The following is an 8,361-nucleotide window of genomic DNA, read 5'->3' as shown; positions in this document are numbered from 1 at the left end:
TTATCGGGTGATGCGGAAGATGTCTTCCACCTTCCTTGTGTCGGCATTCACATACTGCAGGCAACACGTACATCGAAGTTAAACGAGCACGTACACATGATCACCATGAATGCAGTAACATGTAGCCGCTCAATGTTCCAAACTCTACTTGCAGTGCAGGAAATCGAAAACTGTATACGTGGTTTCTGATTTGCACAGCACCACAACAGACCAATACAGGTTATCAATCAATGGACTCATCCATCATAAAAGATAGAATCAGCAGTGACAAAGCGAAAAGGAACGATGACCAAGGGAAGGGCGACCGAGAACTCAAGAGTGCTATGCAGTATGCAACATTCAAAAGCGGGTTACTGCTGACCTCTAGTTGTAACTATTTTGGAGTCGCATGTCCTCTGAAATAGCCGAATTTAGAAATCCTTATCAAACTCCAGTCACTGGCTGCAAAAGAAAAAATCAATGGGGCTTCACTTGTACAGGTCTTATTCATGGGAGCAACAAAAGGGATAATCCCTGTGTAATCGAATAGATTCGAGCTGAAAGATATGAGCAGCAGAACCAGCAAAGAAAGTTATTTCTTAAGAGCAAGTGAAAGAATCTCTGGATTTTTGATATTTCATGGCCCCCAAATTAGAAAGCTCTTGTCACGATGGCATTGTTTAGCTAAGCAGCATTCAACCAATGTAGATGCAAGAAATGGAAACGCGATAAAAGAGTAGATTTCCGGAAGATGCCAAACAATTGTCCAGATATAGACAAAAGGCCAATTTTATTTTCCTATCTACAACTGGTGTGAGGGAGGACAGACTCTAACCTTATCTGTGAATCCACCCAGCCTGAACCCGGCCATACCAATAACCACTTGCACGGGTGTGCTATAATTGCTGTGATCATAAATATCAACCCCGCTCTGATCTTTCTTTTGGCATAGCTCTACACTCATTTTGGAAAACCGAGCAGGTTCTTTCATAGTTATGAACGTGGCCGAAGAGAACTAGATCAGCCTGTGATATCAAATGGTTGATGATTGCACTTTCACAGGTCAAAGAATTGTTTAACATGAAAACCAAATTAAGAAATGGAAGGTTGCCTTGTTGTCCAACAGCAATGGCTCTACAGCATCAAGAAAATTGGATCAGCACCTAATCCGTGACCAGAAGTGTACATGGGCCTGTGCCTGCAAGAAGCAACTGTTACACTTGATATCTGTTGTCTTGAGAGTTTTTAGTCTGAGAGTCTGCACATTCAAGTAGTAATACTCACGATCACTTAGAAGCAAATGTACTTACCCCATGAAAACTAACCATGGAGTTTTAGATCGGTCGACTGAAGCCATGTCCCCTTTCATCCATTGATACTGACAACATGACATTCCCATGACATAAATGGACAGCTTATCGAGATGCAGATATGATCCCAAAAGGGTTCAGCTCGATTGAACGTACCTGCTCTGAATTCTCGGACCAGTCATGTTCAGTTGAAATCACAGTAAAGTGAACACTGGCTTGTTCAATGGAATACCATGGCTTGTCCTTCGCTGGGGTTGGCATTGGGAAGTATGTCTCGTAAGGAATGCCACATTCCCCACCGGAGTCTGGAGTTATATATCTGGCACCCGAGTCCACATAATCTCTTCATGTAAAAGAAAATTAGAAAATCTTCAATTCATGCTGCTGAGTAATGTCTGTTTAGCTGTTTACTGAGCCTTCTATTATGCACAGGAAGAGACTCATATTGACCTGAGATAGTTACTTCGTGGTTCCCATTGCAGTCATATAGGAAACTCGAAGCGAAAGGGCTGATGTGGTGGAGGAAGAAATCCCACTCCACTAAGAAGCCGGTGGCGTAGCTTATGTCTCCAATATGGAAGATGGCATCGACATTGCCAGAGTCTACATCATCCAACGCTGCCTTAGCCACCGAGACTGATCCTGGCTATAGAAACATACAAAGTCGCATGTTAGAGACCTTCATGATCAGGAGTTTGAATTCTCACAAGCAGCTTAGTCTGCGCCACTTCAGTTAATTCAGATGAATGTGACGTGCTAATAATATTTCTTGAATAGCAGGTTTCAAGAGGATACTCCACTCAAATCGTGCCATGTTTTGTCCCTTCCATTAGCATTTCTCAAAAATTTGAAGGATACACCTTCCTCTTAGAGTATACCCAGCTTGGATAGCATCATTTCAATGTTGCCTTTAGAAATGCGACTTTTCATTCTATGGAATGCATATTTACCTGAATGTAGTGCTCGACTGTATCATCCAGAGGGGGGCTTTTCCCATATCTCCATATGCAAGAAATTTGAGTTCATTTGATCCTCCTGCAGGCGGTGTCCTGAACTGAACTTTGTTGCTCCAACCAACTGAATCACTGGATATCGTAAAAGCATGATCAAACAACTCGAATGTGCCGGCAAATGGTATAAACTTATTGATCAATTCGATTTCCAATCAACTAAGTGATACCCAAAAAAGATGGATTATTCCATCTACTTCCAGTTGCCACAACTGCAGTGTCATGCAATATATAAGTCCAATGTCATGATAACAAGATTCTCCTTTTAATTGAAAGCCGTATACCCAATCCTCTCTCAATCAGACATGCAGCTACAATACATCTTTTCTGGACTAAGGCATATGGAAGTATTTGCCGGTGCTCCATCATCTTCCTAATGCTGTGAATTCATAGAAAATGATTGTAAGGAACAAGTGCACATCAATTCATTCACATTCACTGCAGATTCGATGACCCTGCATCAAGTAGACATGCCAGAGATATTGCACTATGCTCAGCAAGAATACTCAAGCCAATCTGAAACCGATTGGTCTCATAAACAACATGCTTCAGTCAAAGATTCTACCTTCCGTATTTGTAAGAATAAGAGGTAGAAGGTTGCAGTCCCGTCATCACGGCTGAATGAATGTAACCAGGGTCATGCCAACCAAAATCTTTGGCAGGACTGGGCACCACTTACCTGTCGAAAACAGACCAACAAAACTAATTTCAGTCAATGATGAGTCTTTATGGGGCATTTAAATTGTTTTGCGTGCGACAAAGTAAGTCCTAGTGCATTTACAGAATTTTCAAGGAAGGGTTTGAGGTTAACTCACTGCACATATCATCTCGTGAGAATGAACTAACTTCGGAAGTTTGTGATTTCCCATCTCCATATTGTACCTTTTGGGGTTCCTTGCCTCCGCTAACCCATGTAATCCTCATCTGCAGATTAAAGCATGTACAATTAGCATTTGCAATCTGCATTGCTTTCAAGTGTTTTATGCAAAGAGTTATTCCACACTCGGCGCAATGTGTTGTGCAGGCATGGTACCACTGACTTCATTGGCTAATGATATAATTGACATTTTTCATTACATCCATAAAGCCAAATGTTGGCAACACGACCCATGCGAGCTCTGCACACCAGTTGGTAGCTAATTGAGTGCTTACCGAGGTCCCGGTCGAGTCAATGCTGGAGAGATGGCCATAGAGCGGTTGGTTCGGGTTAGCAAAGGTCAAAGAGTTCGATCTCTTCAACACGCATGGTATGGTGAATCCTCCGGCGAACAGCACAAACTCGATGTCGGTTCTGATGTTCAAAACGTGAAACGTCAAGGTGCTGCCACATGGGTCAACACGCATTGACCGTCTTTGTATTCCTTGCACTCCTTCTTCTTTCTTGCAGCTCAGATAGTCCGGATCCCTGCTCAAGTATTGTGCCTGAAAATGATGCACATAAGCGTACACCAAAAGGTTGAAGTGGAAAAGGTTCTCCTAGTCTCAAACTAATTAGACAAGTAATGGTAGGTATGCTAGAAAATTTACGGAATTTGGCACATTGCCAAAAAGAAAAGAAAAAATACAGGTATAATACCACGGGTTGTGATAAATGAAATTTTAAAGCATTTTTATAAAAAGGAGTTGCTTAAATATTCCAAATAACAGAGTTTTTTTTTCCTTCCAAATAACAGAGTTACACGCAGCATTTTATATGTTTCAAAAATACAAAAAAAGAAAATTGTAAACCTTTCTTAATATCTAGCACTACTAAAATTAGAGTTACATATGGAATGTCTCCATTTGACTAATAAAAATCCAACTCCGAGAAGTATCTTCGTTATTTTCCTGCATTCAACAAAGCTCAGTATTTTCATGGTCAACGGAAAATACATAAATTCTGGAAAAAGTTACGTAATTTTTTAAAGGACGGTTCAATAAGTCAATTACTTATTTGTTGAATCAAAAATACAATCATAAAAGAATTCAATAAAGAGCCTCGCCAAAAAATGTGAACCAGAGCCAAATCTGACCTTATTGATTGAATCTTTAGCAGATTATAGAATGAAGGACTCATTTTTTTTTTTTTTGGTAAAGAAATGAAGGACTCTTTTGATTCTTTTGAACCCAAAAAGAGACGCTTTAACAAAAATAAAAATAGATTAAAATAAAACTGACTCCTATTTTCTCCTCGTCTTCCGAGAGAATGAAGACTTGGCGAGGAGTATTTTAAACCTTAAAAGCAGCGACAATTTTTAATGTTTTGAGGTTGTGTTGACCCCGGCGCCTCTAGGGGAGCAGCAATATGGGCTGTGTCTGACTGTCGACGAAGGTTTGTGTTCTGTTGCTTTCCGCTTTGCTAAAGTATTTCAACATACATACATACATACATACATACATACACACATACATACATGATGTATGTATGTATGTGTATTCATTAAATTAAGTTGGTGGCACTTAGAGAAAACGAAATGTTTGTTGAATATTTTGAAAAATAATATCAATTTCACATACTTTTTCGCATTTTAATCGATTTCATCTACCACCACAACATAATCATATAGTCTATCAAGTATATTGGTTTTTTTTTTTTTTTTTGTAACTCGATATGTGCCTAACCAAATGAAATATGACGTCGTTACGTGAACGCTATGTACTCCATGGCGTCACTTTGTTGGTCGATCATATGAGGACTGAACCAGGTCTTGGCAAAGGTGTTCGGCAACACGCCATGTGATTTCTTTTTCAAGTGCCTTTCAATTCGGCCCATGTGGGTTCCACTATTTTCTCTAAAGCCCCTCACTATTTTACGTTTCTATTACTCATCAAGAAGAAGATAGATAAGCTATCAACAAGGCACGATTCAATGGTAGATAAAATCACCTTGACAAGATAATGGCATAGAAGAGGAAGATCAATGAGATCACCAGTCTGTACATACATAATCTTGTTCAGTGGACAATACGAGACGCTGCAACCCAAAAGAAATCACAAGAAGATGAAGGAACTTGAATGAGTAACCTGCTCATGTGTACCAATACGTTTCAAGGACGAATGAATTAGACATCAGGATGACTTACTCATCGTCCGATGGAGAAATCATGGCAATCCAGTCGTTGTCCGCTGGAACCAGGACCCCGGTTACATTAACTGTAAGGTACTCTTCATCTCCCATGGTGGTGTTGCCACTGACATTAATTTGGAGATAAGGGTTCCCATCGCTACACTCGAGAATTCCGCCTTCTATTCAGCAACCGGAACTTTAAATGGCGGTGTAGTTGAGATGCACAAGCACGGAGTCGACCACCAAAGGGTGCAAGTTTGATGGTGACAACGACGACGACAAAGAAGAAGAAGAAGAAGAAGAAATGCACGTGAAAAGGATGATGGGAATGGAAACGATCGCGATTTGTGTTGGAATGTAGAGTTCCATAATGAAGAAGCAAAATGCCTTGGATGGATGAAGACAAAGGCCTTCGTCGTATAATTACAAGAAAGAGAGGTATGGTTTGGTGGGAGAGAGAGAGAGAGAGGGGGGGGTTGTTGAATGTTTAGGATCCAACACCTATGGAAGTAAATCAGAGATGTATGCTTTTAAGGTTGCGTTTGGTCATATAAATTTATGACCAAAATAGCTAAATAGAATAAAATTTTAAATCTACGAATTTTTGTTATATCATATTCATTATTTCGTGATTGCAAAAAAAGTTAGATTTATTTACATCATTTTGTGTATATTGTTTTATATAAACGACATATTAATATAAATGAACAAAATTTCTTACAAATAAAGATGATAAAAATCTCCCATGATGTCTGTTATCTACTTTATTTCTATTTAATTTTTGTTTTATTTTCCACTTTTTAAATTAATTTCTTTTTTAATTCTTTTTTGCCCCTTCAATCATTCTATGATAAAATTTTATTAGATAGTAAACTATACTAAGATACCTAAAATACTAAAATATGGGGAAAAGTGAAAAAAAAAGTCATAAACCTTTTGCTTTTGTGCCAATTTAGTTCTAAACATTTTTACATTGTACCAATTCAGTCATTTCCAGCCAATTTTGGTCGGATTTTTACTAACCGGACGCCGCTCGGCTGATGTGATTTGATAGCACCGACGTGTACAATTTCTAATAATATTTTTTATATTTTTTATATTTTTTATATTTTTCTTTTTCTTTTTTTTCTTCTCCTCTTCTTCGTCTAGCCGGCCACCGGACCTCGCGACCAGCCGAGAGGCACCGCTAGGCGAGGTCGACAAAGGAGGTCAAGGTATATTAAAATTTGTTAACAATTTTGTTATTTTGAATTTTTTCTTATATTAGGATTCAAATATTATTTATATTAAAATATAATTTTAATTTTGTTAATTTAAGAAAATTGTCATTCGCGGAAAATAAATTTCCTATTATGGATGTTTGTCTTGAGCAGACATCAAACACGGGATATGATAAATTTTATCATATTATGAATTTTATCTTAACTACTAAATAGCCTAAGAGGATACCATGTTTATTTCTTGCCGATAGTTTATCACTTGTCCGATAATGTATTAATTAGGGAGTGAGTTTTATAAATTCCAAAAGTTTAGTCCAAACCTTAGATCTGTTATTTCTATCCAATACCGACTAAATCAGCTTCTTCTAGTAGCCAAGTAGCTATTGATGATTTTGTGTTCATGGTTAATGTCATTTCGAATGGATCAGCCTATGCAGTTTCTTCCACTTTGGCACTTTGCACGTCGAAAGAACCATAGGAAGGCATCAAAGTCAAGTAATTTGACGAGGGTTGATATGAATGCACGAGCATACAATAAATGCATTTTGTCTAGATATTAAAGAAATGAACATTTCCTTTAGATGCTCTTAGGAATATTAGGTGTTGTGGAAGTTAATTGAGGGATTGTTGACACCTGAATTTATACTCACTAAATCATACACTGCATAAAAAATTAGGGATCGAATTAATATTGTGCATTCACATTGTTTACATTTTGTCATAAAGAGCATACTATTTTACAAATAATTCGGTGGTGATAATGTTAAGTGTGGGAATTGAGATGGGCACAAGATAATGATTGACTGAGGATCATTAAATTCAAGCGATGGACAAAATAGGACAAGCAATGAGTCCGGATAAGGGCGGAAGATTTGATTGCAGTCGATAATGAAACAAATATGGTTCAAAAAAATATATTTGAACGGAGAGAATATAGAGGAAAGAATCGTGAATGGGCTGGTGAGATATAGAGAAGATCGGAAACTAAAAAGTTTACGGTCAATTCAAGTTTCAAGAAAGATTGGTGGCAATCATTCTTCGGTCAAACACCAGAAAAGGGAAAGAAAGAATTTTTGTTTCCAACTTGCAAGGACATAGTCTCAGTTGATGCAGCAATAGAAGGGGATATTGAAGGACAAAAACCAAGACGGAAAGTTCACATCGAACGTCCAGGAGGTCCAGCGGGTTCTTGAGCAAGCCTTGGCGCCTCTGGTCCCAGCGAAGCAGCCCAGTCCCAGCGAGCGATCGTTGACGACATTTGCGGCACCAGGCCAATCCCGGCGAGCCTCGAGCCGCCTCCATCGAAAGACATGACTACAGTCGTGCCTATGCTGTCAGCGCTCACGGCGACCACTAACCACAGCCCCAACGGGCCTCCCAGCCACGCCCGGTATTTTAGAGCGACCTAAGTTGCCCCTCAAGCAGTGGTAAGCCTGACGAGTGCTGCATTAGACAAGCACCCAGTTCCCTCGACACCCATACCGTCCTGGCGAGCCACCATAGTTGCTGCTCGTTACTGTCCCGGTTGTTGATTTCCTCCACGCCAATCCCCAGCGTCGAGCATCCGCCCCCTCCTTGGCCGACTCTTGTCCTCGCTGGAATCTCTTACGTTGCCTCCAATCTTGGCGATTAACTTTGGCAAATCCTAATTCGAGGTAAGCTGCGGTGGGTGCAATTTTGATATATAGTTCTCGACGCATGTTATTCAAAAGTTAAGCCTTCGGTTGTTTTAAGTACCTCTTACGCTTATCTTGCATTAGTCGAGGCATATTAGGTGCCGGAACTTTGGGCCTAAA

General features: G+C 39.5%; 1 pseudogene; it reads right to left on the bottom strand.

Annotated features, from left to right (window-relative positions):
• On the bottom strand, nucleotides 1-5,456 carry LOC120288714 (annotated as a pseudogene).
• Nucleotides 5,457-8,361: the final 2,905 nt, after the last annotated feature.

This window comes from Eucalyptus grandis, chromosome 10 (genome assembly GCF_016545825.1).
Source record: "Eucalyptus grandis isolate ANBG69807.140 chromosome 10, ASM1654582v1, whole genome shotgun sequence".
Taxonomy (NCBI): Eukaryota; Viridiplantae; Streptophyta; class Magnoliopsida; order Myrtales; family Myrtaceae; genus Eucalyptus; species Eucalyptus grandis.
The sequence above is the reverse complement of the archived record's forward strand: the minus strand, read 5'-3'. Positions and strand labels throughout refer to the sequence as shown.